The sequence below is a fragment of the Nicotiana attenuata genome, chromosome 2 (genome assembly GCF_001879085.1).
Source record: "Nicotiana attenuata strain UT chromosome 2, NIATTr2, whole genome shotgun sequence".
In the NCBI taxonomy this organism is placed as follows: domain Eukaryota; kingdom Viridiplantae; phylum Streptophyta; class Magnoliopsida; order Solanales; family Solanaceae; genus Nicotiana; species Nicotiana attenuata.
The window spans coordinates 47,757,271-47,783,130 of record NC_031990.1 but is presented as its reverse complement, the minus strand read 5'-3'; the positions used below and the strand labels follow the sequence as shown (position 1 = coordinate 47,783,130).

Below are 25,860 nucleotides of genomic sequence, written 5' to 3'. Positions count from 1 at the left end.
TTGCTACTAACTGATTTAGAGCTTATAGGCAAATAGACGATTCAGATTTAGTTGACAACTCCTATAGGCATGCTTCTAGGTGCTATTGATTTTAAAACTTTTTTTACAATCGAAACAGGAGTGCAGAAGTCCTATGGGCATGGTATCTAAATGTTGTTAGTTATTTTAAACCTATAAACAGGTTTGCCTAATGACAGATGTAGATACAAAATTCAAGAAGTCCTATAGGCATATTATCTATATGATATGCAGCGTTTGGATATGACTTATAGACATGGTCTCTATATGATGCAGAAATGCAGAACCTATAGACATGTGTTCTATATGAAATGCAGAACCTATAGACATGGTTCTATATGAAATACATAACCTATAGACATGGTTTCTATATGAAATTGCGTAACCTATAAACATGGTATCTATATGCATACAGAAACAAAAGTTGAAGGCAGGATATAATGCAGAAGTATAATAATCACCTATGAACATGATATCTACCCCTTTTGCATATGATGATTTTACCCTCCCTTTTTCACTAAAAGCCCCAATAGTTATTACAAGTTATTACAGCCCAGAATAAATAAGAAAAGGTAAAATTAATCAGAGAAACAAAAAAAAATTTACAACCAAGGAGAGCATGTTCAGGTTCCTCCTGAAGCATGAAGGTAAACCAAACGTCCAAAGACCAAAATCAAAGCCTTTCTCATTTGGTGTCAGAGTTTCCAAAGCCTCATGACTCCGGGCAGTGCTTACACCCAAATACAAGATTGAGTCAAAGTGCAGTTGTGGAAGAAGACCAGCCCTCAAGTGTCCAAGTTCAGAGGGAGCTCAAGGTCCCAAAGGCAGCTCACAGGAGGGGGGAAGATTTAGAAACTAGGAATGAGTGTAAGTGCAGAGAAGGGATTCTGGGGAAAAGCCAAAGATAGGTTGGTGGTCATACCTTAGCAATTGGAAGTGCCGGCACACCCAACCAGCCTGTTAAGATCATATTGTTTGGGATAGGATCCCCTCAAGGATCAAGTCCCAAACATGAAAGCAACAATTTGGATGTTGCCATGTTCTGAACTTCAACTCAAATAACATAGAAGGGGACAAGGGGCTGCAGGAGTTCATAGTGAAACATACGCAAAGAAGTTCACATGTTAATTAACATTAACATAAGCAGTAAAAGCAGAAGGGTGTAGGGATTCACAGTAGAAACATATGCAAAGGAATTGACATACTAATTAACATTAAGCATAGCAGTAAAGCAGACAGGGGTGTAGAAGCTGTAAAGTAAACACATTGGGAATTGAGGCTGAAAACCAAACTAGAAACATACCAGTTTCAGGGAACAAAAGAAGAGAAGCAGTAGTCTTGTAAAGCCAAAGTGCAAGCAAGCAGTTAGAACACTATGATTTTTAGAAAAGAACTATGAGATTGAGTAGTTAAAAGTGTTGAATGAGAGTGTGTAATGAACAGTATCTGAAAATTGAATTCGAGGTTGTCTGAAAAGTTTCAAATTCAAGTGTTGTTGTTGAGAAAGGAGTCGTTCACTTTTTATAGTGTAGAAGGCAAGCAGAATAGGATAGGAGAATAATTTAAAAAGTCAATTGTCAATCAATTACACAAGTTTCCCTTTTGTTAGGATTCTGATTTCGAATGGGTAAATAATTAAGGCAAGAGGTTGAGCAAAACACTTTTCACCAAGCAGTACAAGAAGGGTATACATAGAGATTAATTAAGGAACCAACGTGAAAGACCTTAACAAACACGGGTTTGCTAGCAAAATAACGAAACACAGGCCCACATCAATCAAACAGCCCAGTAAAATCAGCAATTTGTAGATTCTATGTGAATGAACCAGGCAGGAAGATGGAGAAATCTGACTATGGAATATCAAGTACTAATAATTTAAACTAAAAGAGGATTCTGAATTCAATCAAAAGTTGGAAACCTTTTTGGAAGAAAGGAATCTCATCCAACACACTATAAATTACACTCACAGCCACACTGGCTCAAGTACGCAAAGAGAACTGTCATATCACAATCAATAGAAAGAGTCTTAGCAAACGAAAAAGTTTAGAGTCTATAAACAAAGAGAGTTCAAGCTTAAGTTTATAGACTCAGAGTGTGTCTAAAAGAGTCGAGGGTTTCAAAAATAGAAACCCTAAATCAAACACAAGATTCAAACCATCGTCAAAACCCATATCCCAGGGTTTCCACTCGAATCAGATACAGAGACATAATGCTTAACATCTGCAGAATTTATGTTTTTAACAAGTCCTCTTCTTTAAAATTAGTATACTTCTCTTCTGAAACTAATAGATATCATGCCTATAGGTTTTCGTTCCACACTTAGGCAAGCCATAGGGTAACTTATAAATTGAGTCAGATTTTATTAACTACAACCAGCAGGCAGGCCTGGTTCGGGCTTCTTATCTGAAATATGTAATAGATCAGTCTGCCACAACTCTTAAGTTTAATTAAGACCTAAACAGTACGTGTAAAGACATGCTAAACTATATGCTTCTCTTTGTTTTTAAGGAGGTTTGTTTGAGCCCTTTCTATCTGTTGTGTTTCTTCCCCATATTTGGTACATATGTGTTTTGATTATCGCCTTAGAATTTTGTCCTTTGAAACCATAAAACCACGTATCCTTTCCCTTTAGGACTAGAAGTCCCAAATACCTCCGGGGCTGATAGGATGGGGGCGGGTAATAGCATGCAATAAGTAAAACGAGATCATTTCGCGTTTAATACCTTAACGGGGTGGGAAAGGGTATATATGGATATGATGACCACGCGATAACACCACGTGTATAAACGGTTACTGGGTGTTGTGTGGGGTGATCCATATTATTTATAAACCTAGGACCCCCCCTCCCTTTACTTGTTTATTTTTAAAGACTGCTTTTCTCAAATTTTAGCTTCTTTAATCTTTTTTTTTAACTTCAATTACTTGCAGTAGTTATGTGGAAACCCCTTCCCTTTACTTGTTTATTTTCATAATTTCAAAGACTACTTTCTTCCCAAACTTCAGCTTCTTTAATTTCTTTTAATTTCAATTGCTCGCAACCATTATGTGAAAACTTCCTCGCATTTTTAATTCTTGCTTGTTGTTTGCACTTAAAGTCACGATTATAGCATGGTCGGGAACCACACTAGTGGATTTTGAGGGGTTCCTAACACCTTCCCTCGGGATAATTTCAAGCGCTTACCCAATCTCTGGTTTTCTAAATCAAAACTGTTCTTAGTGTCCTAATGCACTTAATTATTAGGTGGCGACTCTTCAATTCAAACCCAATTCCCAAAAGGAAACGAGTTGTCCGCCCAAATGTCATAAACCCGATTTCGCGAGAAAAAGGGGGCATCGACACTATCTGTGCCCAATGTAGATGGTTTGGGCGAGTTGACTCTCCAGGAGGCTCACAGTTTGCGGTACTCCATTCATCCAGGTGTCGCGAAGACGTATCAGGACTTGAGGCAGCATTATTGGTGGAGGAGCATGAAGAAGGACATAGTGGAGTATGTAGCTCGGTTCCTAAATTTTCACAAGCTGAAGTATGAGCATCAGCGGCCAGGTGATTGCTTCAAAAGCTAGAGATTCCGGAGTGAAATTAGGAGAGAATTACCATGGATTTTGTTGTTGCGCTCCCACAGACTCAGAGGAAGTTCAACGCAGTTTGGGTGATTGTGGATAGATTGACCAAGTCGGCTCATTTCATTCCAGTGGTGACCATTTATTTTTCTGAGCAGCTGGCTCGAGTTTATATTCCCGAGATTGTCACGCTTCATGGTATGCCGGTATCCATCATCTATGACCAGGGTATGCAGTTTACATCGCGGTTATGGAGAGTCGTACATCATGAGTTAGGTACTCGGGTTTAGTTGAGCACAATATTTCAACCTCAGACGGACGGGCAGTCTGATTCGCACTATTAGATATTGGAGGATATACTTGTGCATGTGTAATGGAGTTTGGGGGTTCTTCGGATCAGTTCTTTCCACTTGCGAAGTTTTCCTACAACAACACCTACTAGTCGTGCATTTAGATGGCCCCGTATGAGGCCTTGTATGGTAGATGGTGTCGGTCTCCAGTGGGTTTGTTTGAGCCGGGTAAGGCTAGGCTATTGGGTACAGACTTGGTTCAGGATGCCTTGGAATAGGTTAAATTGATTAAGGATCGACTTCGTACAACCCAGTCCAGACAAAATAGTTATGCGGATTGGAAGATTTGCGACATTGCATTCATGGTTGGGGAGCAGGTCTTGCTCCAGGTTTCGCCCATGAAGGGTGTTATGAGGTTCGGGAAGAAGAGCAAGTTAAGCCCTAGGTATATCGGGCCTTTTGAGATTCTTGAGAGGATTGGAGAGGTGGCCTACAGACTTGCACTACCACCTAGTCTAGCAGCAGTTTATCTAGTATTCCATGTTTCTATGTTCCGGAAGTATCACGACGATCCGTCTAATGTGTTAGACTTCAGCTCGGCCCAATTGAACAAGGACTTGACTTATGTTGAGGTGCCGGTGGCCATTTTGGACAGGCAAGTTCGAAAGTTGAGGTCGAAGAACATTGCTTCAATGAACGTTTAGTGGCGGGGTCAGCCAGTCGAGGAGGCGACTTGGGAGACCGAGCATAATATGCGTAGTCGTTATCCTCATCTTTTTACCACTTCAGGTATGTCTCTATACTCGTTCGAGGATGAACGTTTATTTTAAGAGGGGGAGATGCGCATCGCCCGAATAGCAACCGAGGCCCCCGAGGTTTCGCACAAACATACTAACAAGTTCGAAAGCATAAAACGGACTCGCTTGAACCCACGAAATGCGTAAAACAACATCAAAACTATGAATCGCACCCGAAACCAAATCAAATCTACTTATGAACTTCAAGTTCTTCCAACTTACTCCGAATGCACCGAAACACACTTAAACTACTCGGAATGATACCAAATTTTGCGTGCTAGTCATGATTAACCCTTCGGAACTATTCCCAAGCTCGGAAATATCACCAAAACCTCTACAAGCAAAACTTAAAGAACTTAAAAAACCTTCAATGCGCCAACTTTTAACATTAAGCGTCGAAACGCTCACGGGTCGTCCGAAACCCGATCCGAACACACGCCTAAGTCCAAAATCATCATACAAACCTATTGAAACCTTCCAATCCCGATTTCGAGGTCGTTTACTAAAAAAGTTGACTTAAGTCAAACTTAACCATTTTAAGCCATTATTAAGGAACTAAGTGTTCCGATTTGAACTCAACCCCTTCCAAACCCGAAACTAACCATCCTCGCAAGTCATAAAGTAGTAAAAGCATATACGGAGAGTATTAATTAGGGTAACATGGATCTAAAAAGCAAGAAGACCGATCGGGTCATTACAATACCTTATCGAACATCTCCTCAATAACATCATCACTGAGCTTTTCACCCCAACTTTTCTTAAAAGCATTATCGCAATAAGAAGCAAGAAGATCTACACTCAAATAGCTTGGTACAGTATTCTCACGCAAGACCTCAAATGCCACGTTACAGCCTGTATAAGTCAAACTTTAGACATCAGAAACTTTGACAAATAATTCAAAGCAAAAGAGATCAACAAGCAACTATTAACAGCTGAACATATCATATACAAGAAGAAGTTATTATTAAAACATTCCATAACCACTTGTCGTGAAGCTCAATCAACTTCCTAACAAAGACCTGAGAAAAAGGATGAGTCCATGTGACACAACCCAAATTCTATTATAGGTCGAGATGGCGCCCAACACTGTTGTTAGGCAAGCCAACCCTAGTCAACTAGTGAGTTCTCATTTATTTTACCAAAACAATCCCCATATTTTTCATAATCTTAAACTTTTAGACAGTCGAAAATTAAGGAGTTCATAATAATAGAAATACATCCCAAAATAATAGTCTACAAGTGCGTGCCAGGAACTAGTGTCACAAGTACTAGGGCAACTAGTAGAATGTACAAAAATACCACTATTCTACTGCCTGAAATGGAATAGACGGTAAGTAACAATAAACAAAAGAAGAGACTCCGACATGCTGTTGAACGTCTCAGAAGGGGGAGCTCACTGTGAGATCTTGATCAAGAATCAGGAACGCGCGCCGAACAGGTAGCTAGATGCACCTGCCTCTGATCCTGTACAGTTAAATACAGAAGCGTAGTATGAGTACATAAACAACAAGTACCCAGCAAGCATCCAGTCTAACCTTGAAGAAGTAGTGACGAGGGGTCGACTTGACACTTAGTAAGGTCAATATCAATAATATTTAAGTGATATGCTAAGCATGGATAACATTGATATAATGACAGTCCCAGATCAAAGAGAAATAAGATATTACTTCTTAAAAATATATCAATTTCAGTCATGTCATGTAATAAGTTATATTTCAAGCATTTAAGCAGAGTATAACACGGAAAAATTCCACATAAATACATCCGCACATTATGCCGATGTCGTACGGCCCGGTCCGACATAATAATAAACTGTGCACTGCTAGAGGGTCAAATGGCATGAACCATAGATGCATCTATTTTCTACCGAGGCGATCGGCCCGATCCATAAATAACAATTTATTATCAAGTAAGCACACATTGCTCATTTATAGTCAAATAAATTCATACAAGTTCTCAAGTAAGTGCGTACATCCGTTTATATTTATTTACAATTTCTAGCATGTGTTAATTGATCTCAGTAGCAAGAAAGAACGTAAGCATTTGCAAGTATGGCATGATACGAGTCCTAAACTACCCGGACAATTAGCATAATAGTAGCTGCGCACGGACTCTCGTCACCACGTACATACGTAGCCGCTACAGATAGTCACATACATTTACTTAATTCACCTAGAGGGTTATTTCCCTCTTACGAGGTTAGAAAGGAGACTCAACTTGCTCCAAACTCACTTCCAAATTCAAGAATGTGCTCAAACCCTCAATACGGAGCCAAACGATCCAAAACTATTCAAACGGGGTAAGAACTAGTCAATACATACTCAAGAGTTCATATTCTAACTGTTGAAGTAATTTCCCAATCCTAAATGCAAGGTTCTTAAACTTCATCCCCGGGCCCACGTGCCTGGATTGCAGAAAGTTTTGAATAAAGTTGTTACCCATAACCTAAGGATCAAGAATATATGATTTTTACTTCATTTCCTAATGAATTTCGTGGTTAAATCATTTTTTTTATCAAAACCCTAGGTTTTACTCTAAACCCACAATTTTCACTAATTGACATGGTGTAATCTACCCCTAAATTATGTATTAAACTCACATTAAGTAGGAATAGCTTACCTCAAGATGCTAGGCCGAAATCCCCTCTTTGGAAGCTCCCAAATCGCCCAAGGAATGAATGAAATGTGTCAAAAATGACACATTCCCGTATTAAATGACGGCACTATCTTCTACGATTTTCGCACCTGCGGTTAGGGAACCGCATCTGCGGTCTCGCTTCTGCGAGGGAACGATCGCATCTGCAGAATTTGGTCAGGCTAACTGGGGCCGCATCTGCATTCTGGGGGCCGCTCCTGCTGAAGAGGAGCCGTATCTGCAGTTCTTGGGATCCTCCCCTTGGGCCGCATTATGCCAGAACTGGAGCTTCAGCTCCTTCTAAATTTTTCTAACTTAACTCGAGCCTCGCCCGATTGATGCTCGGGGCCTCGAGGCCCCTCCCGAATATACCGACATGTTTGAAATCATAAAACGGACTCGCTCGAATCCTCAAAACGCCCGAAACAACGCCAAATCTAAGAATCACCCGCTAAACCAATTGAATCAAACTTATGAACTTCAAGTTCTTCAATTCACATCCAATGTAACGAAACACACTTATACTACTCGGATTGACACCAAATTTTGCATGCAAGTCTTCAATGATAGTACGGAACTATTTTCGTTCTCGGAATTCCGTTCGGACGTTGATATGATAAAAATCTGCTCCAAACCAAATTTAAAGAACTTCAAAATCCTTATGGAATTAACTTTCACTATTAGGCGCCAAAACGCTTCCGGGTTATCCAAAACCCGATCCGGACATACGCTCAAGTCTGAAATCATCATACAAACCTGTTGGAACCTTCAAATCCTGATTCCGAGGTCGTTCACTCAAAACGTTGACCGAATTCAAACTTGGCCTTTTAAGACAACCTTAAGGAAGCAAGTGTTTTGATTTCAACCCAAACTCTTCCAAATCCCAAACCAACCATCCCCACAAGTCATAAATCAGCAAAAGCAAGTACGGGAAGTCTTATTTAGGGAAACGGGGTTCTAGAAAGCAAAACGACCAATTGGGTCTTTACATGCTCCACCTTTTAAACAAATATTCGTCCTCGAACGGGTTTAGATTCATACCTGAAGTGCTAAATAAGCGTGGATATCTGCTCCGCATGTCCTCCTCGGACTCCCAGGTTGCCTCCTTGACTGGTTGGCCCCTCCACGGGACCCTTACCGCAGAAATCCTCTTGGATCTCAACTGGCGATCCTGTCTATCAACAATGGCAACTGGCTCCTCCTCATAACCCAAGCTCTCGTCTAGCTGAATAGTACTGAAGTCTAACAAATGAGACAAGTCGGCGTGTTACCTCCGAAGCATAGACACATGAAAAAACGGATGAACTCCCGATAAGATGGGAGGTAAAGAAAGCTCATAAGCAACCTCCCCAACTCGCCTCAACACCTCAAATGGGCCTATAAATCTGGGGCTCAACTTGCCCTTTTCCCGAATCTCATAATACCCTTCATCGGCTAGACTTTCAAGAGAACCTTCTTGCCGACCATGAATGATACATCACGCGCCTTCTGATCCGCGGAGCTCTTCTGTCTGGACTGAGCTGTGCGAAGTCTTTCCTGAATCAACTTTACCTTTTCCAAGGCATCTTTCACCAAATTTGTACCATAGAACTTAGCTTCGCCATGCTCAAACCACCCGATAGGAGAACGATATCATCGTCCATATAAAGCATCAAATGGAGCCATCTCGATGCTGGACTGATAATTGTTATTGTAAGCAAACTCGGCCAAAGGCATGAACTGATCCCACTGCCCTCCAAAGTCAGTCACCCATGCTCTAAGCGTGTCCTCCATAATCTGAATTGTCCGCTCCGACTGCCTGTTGGTCTGCGGGTGAAATGTTGTGTTGTGCTCTACACGGGTCCCTAACACACTCTGTACGACTTTCCTGAAATGGGAAGTGAACTGAGGGCCTCTATCTGATATGATGGAAACAAGCATACCGTGCAACCAAAATATCTCCCGAATGTAGATCCGAGCCAACCTCTCTGAAGTATAAGTAGTCACAATCAGAATAAAGTGGCCGACTTGGTCAACCTGTCGACAATGACCCAAACTGCATCAAACTTCCGTAATGTCCGCGATAACCCAACTACAAAGTCCATAGTAATGCGCTCCCACTTCCACTTCGGCATAGGCATCTGCTGAAGTAGTCCCCCTGGCCTCTAGTGCTCATACTTAACGTGCTAGTAATTCAAACATCTAGCCACATACTCAACTATGTCTTTCTTTATCCGCCGCCACCAATAATGTTGCCTCATGTCACGATACATCTTCGTAGCACCTGGATGAATGGAATACCGTGAACTGTGTTCCTCCTCTAGGATCCTCTCCCTCAAGCTATCGACATCAGGAACATATAAGCGACCCTGGAGTCGCAGAACACCATCCTCGCCAATGGAAACCTCCTTGGCACTACCCTGTAGCACCGTCTCTCTAAGAACTGCCAAGTGCGGATCATCAAACTGTCGAGCCTTAATCTGACCCAATAATGAAGACTGAGCAACAACGCACGCAAGGACTCAGCTGGGCTCTAAAATGTCCAACCTCACAAGTCTGTTAGCCAAGGAATAAACGTCCAAAGCTAGTGGCCTCTCCTCCGCTGAAATGTATGCCAAGCTACCCATACTCTCTGCCTTCCTGTTTAAGGCATCTGCAACCACATTTTCCTTGCCTGGATGATAAAAAATGGTGATCTCATAATCCTTCAGTAACTCAAGACATCTACGTTGCCTCAAATTTAGATCCCTCTGCTTGAACAAATGCTATAAGCTACGATGATAAGTATAAACCTCACATGACACCCCATATAGATAATGCCTCCATATCTTAAGAGCATGAACAATCGCTGCTAACTCTAGGCCGTGCACAGGGTAATTCTTCTCATGAATCTTCAGCTGATGTGAAGCAAATTCAATAACTCGCCCCTCCTGCATCAATACACATCCTAAGCCAACGCGTAAAGCATCGCAATATACCGTATACATCCCCGAACCGGAAGGCAACACTAGAACCGGTGCTGTAGTCAAGGTTGTCTTGAGCTTCTGAGAGCTCGCCTCACAATCATCGGACCAACGGAAAGGAGCACCCTTCTGGGTAAATCTAGTCAATGGTGATGCAATGGATGAAAAGCCCTATACAAATCGGCGGTAATAACCTGCTAACCCCAGGAAACTCCTGATCTCAGTCACTGAAGTAGGACGTGGCAAACTCTGAACTGCCTCAATCTTCTTGGGATCGACCTGAATACCCTCTCCTGATACAATATGACCCAAAAATGCTACTGACTCTAGCCAAAACTCACACTTGGAGAACTTAGCATATAGCTTCTCCTCTCGCAAGTTCTGAAGCACTACTCTCAAAAGCTGCTCGTGCTCCCCCAGGCTACGTGACTATATCAAAGTGTCATAAATGAAGACAATAACAAAGGAATCAATATGAAGCGTAATGACCATTCGTCTGTAATGCATTGTATGTCCCATTATTGGTGCCATTCTCTGAACACCCTGTTCATCAAGTCTGCCATTGTGGCATTAGTCAAGCTAAAGGACATCATACGAAACTCATAATGGCCATATCTAGTACAGAAAGTAGTCTTCGGGACATCTGAGTCCCGAATCTTCAGCTGATGATACCCTGATCTCATGTAGATCTTAGAGAACACCCTAGCACCCTGCAACTAATCAAAAAAATCATCAATGCGTGGCAACGGGTACTTGTTCTTGATGGTAGCCTTGTTCAACTGGTGGTAATCAATGCACATCCACATAGTCCCATCATTCTTCTTCACAAACAACACTGGTGCACCCCAAGGTGACACACTCAGTCTCACAAACCCTTTTGCTAACAACTCCTCAAGCTGCTCCTTCAGTTCCTTCAACTCTTTTGGAGCCATACGGTACGGTGGGATAGATATAGGATTGGTACCTGGAGCCAAATTAATACAGAAATCAATATCACAATCCGGTGGCATGCTTGGAAGGTCAGAAGGAACACATCGGTGAACTCCCGGACCACTGGAACCGAATCAATCATCGGAGACTCTGCGGTGGTGTCCCGAACATAAGCCAGATAAGCCAAACAACCTTTCTCGACCATCTGTCGAGCCTTCAGAAAAGAGATAACCCGACTAGATATACTAACTGAGGAACCCTTCCACTCCAATCTTGGCAACTCTGGCATTACTAAAGTAACAGTCTTGGCATGGCAATCTAGAACGACGTGGTATGGGGATAACTAATCCATGCCTAGGATGACCTCAAAGTCGGTCATATAAAGCAACGGGAGGTCTGCTCTAGTATCAAAACCATAGAATGTAACCACACAGGACCGGTAGATCCGATCCACAATCACAGAATCGCCCAGAGGAGTGGACACATGAACAGGAGTACCTAGGGACTCATGAGGAATATCCAGAAAATGAGCAAACAGAGATGATACATATGAATAGGTAGACCCTGGATCAAATAGCACTGAAGAATCCCTACCGCAGACAGAAATAATACCTGTGATAACGACATCTGAGGCCAATGCATCTGGTCTGGCCGGAAAATCATAGAATCTGGCTGGAGCGCCGGCTGGCTGGCCTCCACCTAACTGAGGAGTAGCTGGTTGACCTCTCCCTGCCTGGCCTCCACCTCTAGGACGGCCCCTACTAGTCTATCCTACGCCTCTGGGCGGCTGGGCAGTCGGTGCTGCAATCATAGGCTGCTGACCCTGCTGCACTGCCTTGCCCCGAAGTCTGGGGCAGTATCTCCTCATGTGACTAAGGTCTCCCCACTGAAAACTACCCCTCGGTGCGGTGACCTGCTGCCCTGATGTATGACCCTGATAGCCTGTAGACCCACTGGAAGAAGCTTGAATAGCCGGTGGGCGGTATGAACTCTCCGGTATGGCACTGAAGTGGGAACCAGAAGAATCGTGGATAGCTAGAGGACGATAAGAACTCTCCGGTATGGTGCTGAAATAGGGGCGCGCTGGAGCACCTCGAGGAGGTGGTGGTACTGAATATGGGGGCCTGCTGGGCTGACCCCTCCCAAACTGACCTCTGCCCCTAGCCGGGGCACCTCTAAACTCTCTAGAGAATCGAGCCCTCTTGTCCTGCTGCATTTGCTCTCTACCTCTCAGACGGTAGCTCTCAATCCTCTGAGCAATCTCCACTACCAGCTGATAAGAAGTCCCCATCTCCACCTCTCGGGCCATGTTGGCCCTAATACCAGAATGCAACGTTGCGACAACCTCCGCACCTCTCTGCGCCAGTAGGAAGTATCATCAGTGCATGGTGGGACAACTTAGAAAACCTCTCCTCATAGTCGGTCACCGATATCTTACCCTGCTCAAGCAGCTCAAACTGATACCGCAACTCTTCTCTCTTAGAGGGTGGAATATACCTATCCGGGAAAAGCTGTGTGAACTGACTGTGTGAGCACGTGATTTTTGCCCAATATGAATTACTCCCAGAAATTCAAAACAAAATAATTCATTTCAGTATTTGCAATTTTGCGGATTTTTGTGACATTTTCTGTTAATTGTTTGCATTTTTGTTGTGGCATTTTAATAGTGAAAAATACAAAATATACGTGCATTTGCATTTAGGATTTAATTTGATATTTTTTTTAGTAATTAGTCATTTTATAAATAGAAAATCACAAAAAATGGGTTACTTTGCACCTTTAATTTTAACTTTGATTTTAGTTGGTTTTTCTTTCAATTTGTTTGTGACAATTATTATTTAGGATTAAGTAGCATGTTTGATAGGTTAATTTGGTTGTATAAAATTAATTTAGAGGTAATTTTGGTTCTATTTTAATCTTGTTTAATGGAACAATGGGAATAAAAGAGGAAGAGAACCAATTCTGGGCTAAAATCGTCAAGCCCAAGCTGCAACCCGTCCGAATACCCTCCAAAACCGGCCCAAGCCCGTTTTAAAAAACCAGTTCGCCCTTTGCCGTCCAAAACGGTACCGTTTAGCCAAGAAAGATCTGAGCCGTCGAGATTCCTCAATCGAACGGCTGTGAACTAAGATGTCTTAAGTATAAGACTGTCCTAAACACCCCCTACCCCTCACTCATCTCCCTCACAGCCCCTCTCCTCAAACCCTAAATGATCGCCGCCCAGAGATTCCTTCACCACCGGTGGCGGCGCCGCCACCAAAACCCCCCAAAATAACACCATGGAACCACCAAGACACCCTCATGCTGAATCCACAATCCATTTCCCTCAAAACCTCATTAAACTTCTCGAATTTCAAATCCAAAATCCAAGTTTCTAAGAGCCCAAAACTCAAACCTGAGCATGCATGATGATTTCTCCAGCCTTCATAAGTTTTAGAGTCGATTTCGTCACGAAATAGTGTTGTCCGCTTGTTCTTTCAAGAACAAGCGGTTAACATTATTTGGGGATGAAGTCAAAAAATCAGGCCTCGAGTCCAAGCTTGATGCGGTGAGTTGTTTCTTTATTTCAGTTCGTTGTGTTATTTTGGCTTGCGTTCTTCTTCTTTTCTTCTCTTTCTTTGGACAAATCAGTTGAAATTCAAATCGAGTCTTAGCCGGAATTGTTGACTGTCCGTTTGTTCTTCTCTAGTCCGTTCCTCAACCCTGTTTGCTTGTTTAATTCGTTTGTATTGATAGCATGATTACTGTCTCAATTTCATCATCAGTNGAATACAAGATCAAGATATAGATAGGATCTTTTGTAATTCATAGCTCATAGCTCAGTCTAGTTTTTTTATTTTTGACACGGTGTAATAAGGGGGTTCAGTAAGCAGTAGTAGCAGCAGCAGCAGCAACAGTGAAACCACAGCTTCATGGTAGTCCCAGCTACCAGACCTTCCCGAACTACACTGACCTGATTCCTTTTTAGCCAAGGATATGTAGGCAACCTCAGAAGCAGGGTGCGGTCAAATCTTTCAAAAATGCTTCCCACGGAGTATTCAAACGGGCAAAAATCGCTCGTATCCGCTCACTTATCTTTGCACGAAAACTATTCGTGTTTCCGAGCAAAGAGGGGCAGCTGTGAGCACGTGATTTTTGCCCAATATGAATTACTCCCAGAAATTCAAAACAAAATAATTCATTTCAGTATTTGCAATTTTGCGGATTTTTGTGACATTTTCGGTTAATTGTTTGCATTTTTGTTTGTGCATTTTAATTAGTGAAAAATACAAAAATATACGTGCATTTGCATTTAGGATTTAATTTGATATTTTTTTTAGTAATTAGTCATTTTATAAAAAGAAAATCACAAAAAATGGGTTAATTTGCACCTTTAATTTTAACTTTGATTTTAGTTGGTTTTTCTTTCAATTTGTTTGTGACAATTATTATTTAGGATTAAGTAGCATGTTTGATACGTTAATTTGGTTGTATAAAATTAATTTAGAGGTAATTTTGGTTCTATTTTAATCTTGTTTAAAGGAACAATGGGAATAAAAGAGGAAGAGAACCAATTCTGGGCTAAAATCGTCAAGCCCAAGCTGCAACCCGTCAAAATACCCTCCAAAACCGGCCCAAGCCCGTTCCAAAAAACCAGTCCGCCCTTTGCCGTCCAAAACGGTACCGTTTAGCCAAGAAAGATCTGAGTCGTCGAGATTCCTCAATCGAACGGCTGTGAACTAAGATGTCTTAAGTATAAGACTGTCCTAAACACCCCCCTACCCCTCACTCATCTCCCTCACAACCCCTCTCCTCAAACCCTAAACGATCACCGCCAAGAGATTCCTTCACCACCGGTGGCGCCGCCGCCACCAAAACCCCCCAAAATAACACCATGGAACCACCAAGACACCCTCATGCTGAATCCACAATCCATTTCCCTCAAAACCTCATTAAACTTCTCGAATTTCAAATCCAAAATCCAAGTTTCTAAGAGCCCAAAACTCAAACCTGAGCATGCATGATGATTGCTCCAGCCTTCATAAGTTTTAGAGTCGATTTCGTCACGAAATAGTGTTGTCCGCTTGTTCTTTCAAGAACAAGCGGTTAACATTATTTGGGGATGAAGTCAAAAAATCAGGCCTCGAGTCCAAGCTTGATGCGGTGAGTTGTTTCTTTATTTTAGTTTGTTGTGTTATTTTGGCTTGCGTTCTTCTTCTTTTCTTCTCTTTCTTTGGACAAATCAGTTGAAATTCAAATCGAGTCTTAGCCGGAATTGTTGACTGTCCGTTTGTTCTTCTCTAGTCCGTTCCTCAACCCTGTTTTGCTTGTTTAATTCGTTTGTATTGATAGCATGATTACTGTCTCAATTTCATCATCAGTTTAATCACCTAGCTAATAAATTAGGACCATGACCTAGTTAATTTACTGTTATGAAGTTAGATTGATTAGTTCATTCAATTTTGTGCTTGTTTGTTTTTGTTTGTTTGGGCTGCTTTGTAAAGAAAAGGTGTTGGGTTTCTTATCTTGGGAATTAATGTTGGGTCAGGTCTTAATTGGGGGTCCCTGATTGTCTTTAATTGGTTCTGAAAATTAAAAAGCCTAAGTAGGATCCGTTTTAGGGTCTGCAGACCCATACCAATTTGGTTGGGCCAATGCGACCCACATTTGGAAGGGTAAATAACAATAATTGAAAGGGGTAATTGGGGTAATCCACTTAGGGAATCTTTTAATAATAGAATGGGAAGCTTCTAGTAGGGGTTTTAATTGAATTTCAGGAATGTGATGGTTTAACTTGGGTAACAAGTCAGAAAATGAGGGATTAACTGCCAAAAAATGAAAGTTAGGAGGGACTAGAAGTGTAAGGGAAAACTTGTAGGTTTGCCCTATTTGCTTGCCTATAAAGGCACTTTTCTTGCCTGGCAAGGAAACATAAGAGAGATAGAGGGGGAAATATTCTAAAAATCTGAAAGAGAATTAGAGATAGAATTCCAGAAAAATACAAAAAAAGAAAAAGCAAAGGTTCCACTGTTCGATTAAGTTTCAGTAATTTTTACTTCTGAAAAACAAAGTTCCTATTCTAATAGTCAAAAAATGGATTAATGTTGGTTTATTAAAGTTTTTGGTTCAAGCTAGTTGAACGATTAACTTTCATTGGTTTTGCTGAGTTGATTTCCTGGGTTTAAGTGTTGAAACTGGTTGATTCATGTTGCTGAAGCAATTACCCTGTTGCTGTTACTGTTTCTTCACCTCTTTTCCTTTAATCTCCAGGTACAAATTCTGAATCCTTCATGATGTAACTTCAATTTGAAGATTGAATAAAGACAGTGTTAATTTTGGTAGTAGTTCTGTTTGTGCCACAGCTGTACCTCTTCATAATGTTTATCTTCTAGTCATTTGGATTCACAATGTAGTTTGGTTGATTGTTGTTGTTTAACTAAGTCCTTATGATTGTAATTGAATTATGAACTGTTGAGACAAAGAATTTGATCAAACATGGATTAATAGCTAAGTTTTGTGATTAAGCCTTGTTAGTTAAGTGTAGGGTATTTTAGAATTGTCAAATACTACAACAGCATATTTCTTCGAATATATTGAAATTTTAGCCTTAAGTTTTTTTGAATAACTCTTGTTTGTAGAGGATTTTGTATTAAAAAAGCTACTGTTAATGATGGTATAGTCTATTATGTTTAAAGTGTTGTGGTACACTGTTAAATGCAAACAGGGTAAAGACCATGGAAGATCTGAAGCATGGTTTATGTGCCTTTCTCCGTGAATATTTTGAGCCTTCAGTAGATAAAAACTTCAAATAAAAGTTGAATTTGACTTTGATCCTGGGAAGTTTCATTTCAGTTGTCGTTGAATGCCCAAATGACGGCTTGCAAAGTCATACTAGTTTAGTTTAGAGGCTGTATTTCGAAATTGTCTTTGGAAAGTAAGTATGGAACTGTATAAATTGCTTTGTGAAATTATTTGAAAATGGGGATCAGCATGGTTACCTGATGTTTATCAATTTTAAGCTTCCAAATGATGATTTGTTCATTTCCTATTGAAGCATGCTAAATCTGGAAATTAAATAGTGATTTGTGGTTAGGATCATCTGTTTATTTCTTATTGAAGCATGTTAAATCCAGAAATTAAGTAGTAATTCTGTAAGATCCATTGTGGGGAATCGAACTGAGGGTCTGGTCGTTGGTTGAAGTTCTCCTCGTTAAAATTTGGGCCCTGTCTTGGGCCAAGCTTGGACTGGCCTCAATTGGTAATTCAAACAGTCTTGGGGCCGTAGCTATTGGGCTTCGCGTTTGGCCCACACTTTAATCTCATACCTTTAGCCTCTTTCCCTCTGTTAAAACGCAGTCCCTTAGCCTGGACCATTATGGAACCTCTGCCTCATTTATGTTGGGTAATTGGGTTCCCCAGCCTAGAACGAGTGAACAATGCTAGGCAGCAAATCTTACGACCTTGTGAATGCAATTGAATTCCCCTTTTAACTTAGAATTGAGGTGTGCCATGCCAAACAAAAATGACAATTGCGTGGTCCTCGTATTAGTTCCATAGCCTAGATATAAAATGATTAATATTCGTAGAAAAGACTTTAGGGCTGTTTAAAATAATATCGTGATTGTGTATACGTTCGCGTAACATAATTACGATTTTAAAAACAAAACCAGAGTACGCGTTCGCGCAACTTTGGCCAAACTTTCTTAATAATCCTAAAGCATTATTAATTGTGGACACGTTCGCGTGACATGATTTTTGACGCGCCAAACAAATGGATATACATACGCGTAACCCGTTTCAAGATAATTTTCTTAATTAAAAGCGGTGAAAAAGGTAAAAACACATAGGTTCTAAAATCAGTAATTAAACAATTTAATAAGCCATGTAGGATCAAAGCGACCGTGCTCGAACCACGGAACTCGGGAGTGCCTAACACCTTCTCCCGGGTTAACAGAATTCCTTACCCGGATTTTTGATTCGCAGACTGTAATAACAGAGTCATTCTTTTCCTCGATTAGGGATTAAAACCGGTGACTTGGGACGCCATAAATCTCCCAAGTGGCGACTCTGAGTTTTAGTTAAATAAATCCCGTTTCGATTGTCACTTCAAGTTGGAAATAACTCACTTTATTATACCCTTGCGGGGTGTAGTAAGAGAAAAAAGGAGGTGTGACAGACTCCATGTAATGGGAGGAGAACCGGCTGGCCTGCCAAGAACATAAGACTGCCACCATCTACGGGCCCTGCCCTCCAGCTGGAATGTAGTGAAGTCAACCCCATGGGACTCCAACATCCTCATGTTGTGCAGTCTGTCCCTGCACCTATCAATGAAATCCCGGGCATCCTCATGAGGCTCACCTCCGAAGATAGGAGGGTGTAGCCTAGTCCATCTGTCCAATAACTTCTGCGGATCCCCGTCCGCAGCCGGTCTGGGCTCGGGTACCACTGCAGCAACTGGCTGAGCCCCATCCGCGAGTAGTGCATCCGGAGTCTGACACACTACAGCTGCATGACAAGGAGCCTGAGCAGTAGGGGTCTGTGCTCCCCCTCCCGCCTGAGATATGGCTGGGTCTGCTGGAAATAAACTAGCTTGAGTCATGGAATCCATGGACCGCAACATACGGCCCATGACCTCCTGAAAACCCGGTGCTATCATAAAGTCTGCTGGGGTAGGCTCTATTGCGGGCACCTCGCCTTGCTCCTCAATAATAGGATCCCCCGCAGGATCCGCCGGTGGTGCAATTGGGGCAGCTCTGGGACGCCCTTGTCCCCTACCTCGGGCCGATTCCCTCCCCCGGTCTCTACCTCGGCCTCTAGCAACGGGGGGAGCAGCTCCTCCCGAGTTTGGAACATCTGCCGTGTGCGTCCTCACTATCTGTGAGAGAATAGAAGAAGGAATTTAAGTATACCATCAACTCCACGATAGAAGATGAATAAAAAGTATTTTCCTAGCACCTTATAGCCTCTCAAAGATAGGTACATACGTCTCCGTACCGATCCACAAGACTCTGTTAAGTTTGCCCATGACTTGTGAGACCTACGTGAACCTAGTGCTCTGATACCATGTTGTCACGATCCAAATTCCATTATAGGTCGTGATGGCGCCCAACACTGTTGTTAGGCAAGCCAACCCTAGTCAACCAGTGAGTTCTCATTTTTTTTACAAAAACAATCCCGATATTTTTCTTAATCATAACCTTTAAGACAGTCGAAGATTAAGGAGTTCATAATAATAGAAATACATCCCAAAATAATAGTCTACAAGTGTGTGCCAGGAACTAGTGTCACAAGTACTAGGGAAACTAGTAGAACGTACAAAAATACCACTATCCTACTTCCTGAAATAGAGTAGAAAGTAAATAACAATAAACAAAAGAAAAGACTCCGGCATGCTGCTGAACGACTCAGAAGGGGCAGCTCACCGTGAGATCTCGATCAAGAATCAGGAACGCGCGCCGGACGGGTAGCTAGATGCACCTGCCTCAGATCCTGTACAGTTAAGTACAGAAGCATAGTATTAGTACATAAAAAATATGTACCCATCAAGTATCCAGTCTAACCAGGAAGAAGTAGTGATGGAGGGTCGACTTGACACTTACTAAGGTCAATATCAATAATATTTAAGTGCTACGCTAAGCATGGATAACAGGGATATAATGACAGTCCCAGATCAAAGAGAAATAAGATATTGCTTCTTAACAATATATCAATTTCAGTCATGTCATGTAATAAGTTACATTTCAAGCATTTAAGCAGAGTATAACACGGGAAAATTCCACATAAATATATTGCGCACATTATGCCGAGGTCGTACGGCCCGGTCCGACATAATAATAAATTGTGCACAGCTAGTGGATCAAATGGCACGAACCATAGATGCATCTATTTTCTACCGACGTGATTGACCCGATCCACAAATAGCAATTTATTATCAAGTAAGCACACATTGCTCATTTATAGTCAAATAAATTCATACAAGTTCTCAAGTAAGTGCGTACATCCGTTTATATTTATTTACAATTTATAGCATGTATTAAGTGATCTCAGTAGCAAGCAAGAACGTAAGCATTTGCAAGTATGGAATGATACGGGTTAAACTACCCGGACAATTAGCATAATAGTAGCTACACACAGACTCTCATCACCACGTATGTACGTAGCCCCCACAGATAGTCACATACATTTATTTAATTCACCTAGGGGGTTATTTCTCTCTTACGTGGTTAGAAAGGAGACTCACCTTGCTTCAAAGCTCACTTGCAGATTCAATAATGCGCTCAAACCCTCAATACGGAGCCAAACGATCCAAAACTATTCAAACGGGGTAAGAACTAGTCAATACATGCTCAAGAGTTCATATTCTAACTATTAAAGTAATTTCCCAACCCTAAATGCAAGGTTCCTAAAATTTATCCCCAGGCCCGCGTGCCCGGATTCCAAAATTTTTTTAATAAAGTTGTAACCCATAACCCAAGGATCAAGAATATATTATTTTTACTTCATTTCCTAACAAATTTCATGGTTAAATCTTGTTTTTTTTAATCAAAATCCTAGGTTTCACTATAAACCCACAATTTTTACTAATTTACATGGTGTAATCTACCCCTAAACTATGTTTTAAACTCACATTGAGTAGGAATAACTTACCTCAAGATTCTAGGCCAAAATCCCCTCTTTGGAAGCTCCCAAATCGCCAATGAATGAAATGTGTCAAAAATGACACATTCCCGTATTAAATGAAGGCACTTCCTTTTGTGATTTCTGCACCTACGGTTAGGGGACCGCATCTGCGGTCTCGCTTCTGCGAGGGAACGTCTGCATTTGCGGAATTTGGTTGGGCTAACTGGGGTCGCATTTGCGGTCTGGGGGCCGCTCCTGCGGTTTCGCTTCTGCGGAAGATGAGCCGCATCTGCGGTTCCTTGGCTCCTCCCCTTGGGCCACATCTGCGTTTGGTGGGCCACTTCTGCGGTCTCGCACTTGTGGCTGGCCAACCGCAAGTGCGGTTATGACAGAACTGGAGCTTCAGCTCCTTCTTAACTTTTCTGTCTTAACTCGAGCCTTGTCCGATTGACGCTCGGAGCCCCGAGGCCCCGCCCGAACATACCGACAAGTTTAAAATCATAAAACGGACTCGCTCGAACGCTCTGAACGCCCGAAACAACGTCAAATCTAAGAATCACCCCCTAAACAAATTAAATCAAACTTATGAACTTCAAGTTCTTCAATTCACATCCAATGTAACGAAACACACTTATGCTACTCGGATAGACACCAAATTTTGCGTGCAAGTCTTAAATGATAATACGGAACTATTTCCGGTCTCGGAATTCCGTTCAGACATCGATATTACAAAAACCCGCTCCAAACCAAATTTAAAGAACTTCAAAATCCTTAAGGAATCAACTTTCACTATTAGGCGCCAAAACGCTCCCGGGTCATCCAAAATCCGATTTGGACATACGCCCAAGTCCGAAATCATCATACGAACCTGTTGGAACCTTCAAATCCCGATTCCGAGGTTGTTTACTTAAAACGTTGACTGAAGTCAAATTTGGCCTTTTAAGCCAACCTTAAGGAACCAAGTGTTCCTATTTGGTGTAAACCCATAAAAATATGAAACTTGAACATGCCAATTCACCATGTTGCTTGCCAAATCTTCAGCTTGTTTCACCAAGATCTCGCCTGCAGAAGTGACATGCTGCAAAATATGTGCCATTAGCAGATGTTTAGCCAAAATTTCAAAACCAAATAAATAATCCTTTTCTCATTCGCTAATTGGCATAGATTTTTTTTCCTGCCTGTTTAAACATATTTGCAACATGTTCCAATCCCATCGGAATTCTGTGGAATAGCCTATTCATTCGAGATGATTCTTCTACCTAAATGTACAAAAGATAGTGGAGAAGTTAGGCATAATAGAGCAATATCAAATAACATGTAAAATACATTGAAACCACCAGAAAACTAATAGTGAAGAAAAATAAGGAAGCAATACCTTATCATCTCTAAACGAAGCTCGGCATCCAGAATGCTCCTTCTTAAGTAACTGGTTGGTATATATGTGATGACCCAAAAGGTCATCACTTGTTTTGAAAATAAATTCTGTGTTTCGAGGCCTTAAAACCTCCTCTTTATCTCACCTCGATTTGTGTGCGCAGTCCGGGCGTGTATCCGGAAAGCCATTATGTGAAAATCTGTAAAAAAAAATAATAAATTTTGCTTTTAAAATGAATTTAGGTTGACTTCGGTCAATATTTTGGGTAAACGGACCCGGACTCGTGATTTGACAGTCCCGGAGGGTCCGTAGGAAAATATGGGACTTGGGCGTATGCCCGGAATCGAATTCCGAGGTCCCAAGCCCGAGAAATGAATTTTTAAATAAAATTATTTTTTGGAATAAATATGAGTTTTTGGAAATGAAATATGTTTGAAATTTATGGTATCGGGCCCGTATTTTGATTCTGGAGCCCGGTACAAGTTTGAAATAATAATTTGGTTGAATCTGAAAAATTTGGTAAAGATCGGAATTGGTTTGGTATAAAACGGACTTAAATTTGAGATATTGGAAATTTTGGTGTTCTTGAATGATTTCATGAATTTGGGGTTCAATTCATAGTTGTTGATGTATTTGATGATTTGATTGCACGAGCAAGTCCGTATGATGTTTTTAGGTTGGTGTGCATGTTTGGTTTGGAGCCCCGAGGGCTCGGGTGAGTTATGGACAGGCCACGGGGTGAAATTTGCACTTAGGAAATTGCTGGCATGTTGCAGTTCCGCAGGCTTCGCATTTGCGAAGCCTGGCTCGCAAATGTGAGACCGCAAATGCGAATAAAACATCGCAAATGCGAAAGAAGGCCTGGGTAGGCCTGATCCCAAATGCGATCATTTGGTCGCAAATGCGGAGGACCCTCGTCGCAAAAGCGACGTCTGCCTCGCAAATGCGAACCCCTCAAAAATATGGGGTGGTCGCAAATGCGAAGAGAACAGTCTTCTGAAGGGTTCGCAATTGCGAACCCTGGTCGCAACTGCGACATCTGCGACCTGCAAATTCGTAACTTAGCCGAAAATCTTTCACTTTTCAAAACCTAAACACCTTTGGGCGATTTTTCAAAGATAAGTACTCTTCCAAATCGATTGTAATTCATTTCTAACTCGTTTTTATTTATATTGAACATCTTTTCTCATGATTTCAACTCAAAATCAAAGGTTTTCATGGGGGAAATTGGGTGTTTTGGGTAGAACTTAGGTTTTTCAAATGTTGGGGATTTCGACCTCGATTTAAGGTCAGATTTCAAAATAAATTATATATTTGAGTTCGTGGGTGAATGGGTAATCGGGTTTTGGTAAGAACCTCGGGTTTTGATCATGTGGGCCCGGGGTCGATTTTTGACTTTTTGGGAAAAACTCTAGAAAATCTATTTTCATGCATTAGAATTGATTAATTTAGCATTTATTGATATAGTTAAGTAACTTGTGGCTAGATACGAGCGAATTGGTGGTGGAATCAAGAGGTAAAGCGGTAGTTGAGGCTTGAATTGTGTTCGTGGCATCGAGGTAAGTGTTTGGTCTAACCTTAGCATAAGGGATTAGGAGTGCTGTCTTATTTGCTATGTGTTAATTGTGGAGTACGACGTATAGGCATGGTGACGAGTATCTATACGTCGGTGTTAAGCATGCCCGTGAGTCTTGTATTGTAATTGTTGTGACTCCGTCGTGGTTTATTCATTCTTAATATGATGACTATCATTATTGTTCCCTTGTCGGGATATTGTTGTTATATTATTGTTCCCTTGCCTGGATGTTGTTGTTATATTATTATTCCCTTGCCGGGATATTGTTGTTATATTATTGTTTCCTTGCCGGGATGTTGTTGTTATACTACTGTTCCCTCGCCGGAATTCTTTTTTAATTGGTGTGGATATATGAAATGGGAGCGGGTTGCACGCCTGCAACGGTAATATATGAAATGGGAGTGGGTTGCACGCCTGCAACGGTAATATATAAAATGGGAGCGGGTTGCACGCCTGCAACGGTGACATATGAAATGGGAGCGGGTTGCACGCCTGCAACGGTAATATATGAAATGGGAGCGGGTTGCACGCCTGCAACGCTACTATATGAAATGGGAGCGGGTTGCACGCCTGGAACAGTACTATATGAAATGGGAGCGGGTTGCACACCTGCAACGGTACTATATGAAATGGGAGCGGGTTGCACGCCTGCAACGGTACTATATGACTTGTGATCGGGTTGCACGCCTGCAACAGTATCATATGTCTACTTGTTCCTTATTTCCTTATCTTTTGCTGGTAATTGAATTATGGGGTTCTTTGCTTTTATCTATTGGTTTTTGTTGTTGCCTGATATACCCCGCAGCATATCCCCCCTTCCTATCTTTTACTGTATATATTTCCCTTTATATTCCGCTGTACATGATTTAACTGCACAGGTTTATTTGGTAGTCTGGCCCTAGCCTCGTCACTACCTCGCCGAGGTTAGGTTAGGCACTTACCAGCACATGGGGTCGGTTGTGCTGATACTACACTCTGCACTCATTTGTGCAGATCCCGGTGCTGTAGCTTTCGGACCGCAGTGAGGTTGCTGCTTCCAGTTCATCAGGTGACCCGAGGTAGTCCTGCAGGCGTTCGCAGGCCTTGGCGTCTCCTTCTATCTTTTCATTCTGTTTCATTCATGTATTCCAGAGACAGTGTCGTTTTAATCTTTCAGACCTTTATTTGTAGTATTCCTAGACAGTCTGTGAAATTGTGACACCAGTCCTGGGTAGTTTTGTTATGGATTGGTATTGATAGTATTATTAAAACATTGCATTTCAGTCTTCCGCTTATTTAATTCAGTTGTTTATTAAATGATGATTCTTAATTGTTAACGGATTAAAATGTAAACAAGGTAAATAATACAAATGGGTGGCTTGCCTAGCTTCACTAGTAGGCGCCATCACGACTACCGAGGGTGGGAAATTCGGGTCGTGACAAGTTGGTATCAGAGCTCTAGGTTACTTAGGTCTCATAATTTATGGACAAGCTTGTAGAGTTTGAGGGATCGGTACGGAGACGTCTGTATTTATCCCCAGAGGCTATAGAGTTAGGAAAAACTTCACATTTCTTTCCTATCGTGCGATTTTGTTCTCTCACTGCTAAATTGAAACCTCTGCTCTTTTTCTTTCGCAAATGGCGAGGTCACGTATCGCTTCTTAAGCCGAGCAGCCGCACAGACCGGTGATGGTACGTCTTCGGAGGCTTTGTAGAGGTTGAATAGGTTTCACCAAGCTCTTTACTACTACTCTTGGTGGTACATCTTCTGAGGATCCCCAGGATTATTTGAACAGTTGTCATGAGGTTCTCAGGAACATGGGGATAGTGGAGACCAATGGGGTCGACTTTGCTGCTTTTCGTTTATCTGGATCCGCCAAGGCTTGGTGGAGAGATTATTGTTTGGATAGACCAGCTGGGTCACCAGCTTTGATTTGGGATCAGTTTTCTCAGTTATTTTTTTGGAGAAGTTTCTTCCTATCACTCAAAGGGAAAGCTTTCGGAGGCAGTTTAAGCGTCTCCAGCAGTGTTCTATGACAGTTACTTAGTATGAGACCAAGTTTATTGATTTGGCCCTTCATGCTCTTCTTATACTTCCCGCTGAGAGAGAGACAGAGTGACGAGGTTCATTGAGGGACTCATTCAGCCTATGCGACTT

At 41.7% G+C, this 25,860-nt stretch overlaps 1 pseudogene; it reads right to left on the bottom strand.

Annotated features, from left to right (window-relative positions):
- The window catches only part of LOC109219299, a 34,227-nt pseudogene continuing 13,727 nt past the window's right edge, over window positions 5,361–25,860 (bottom strand).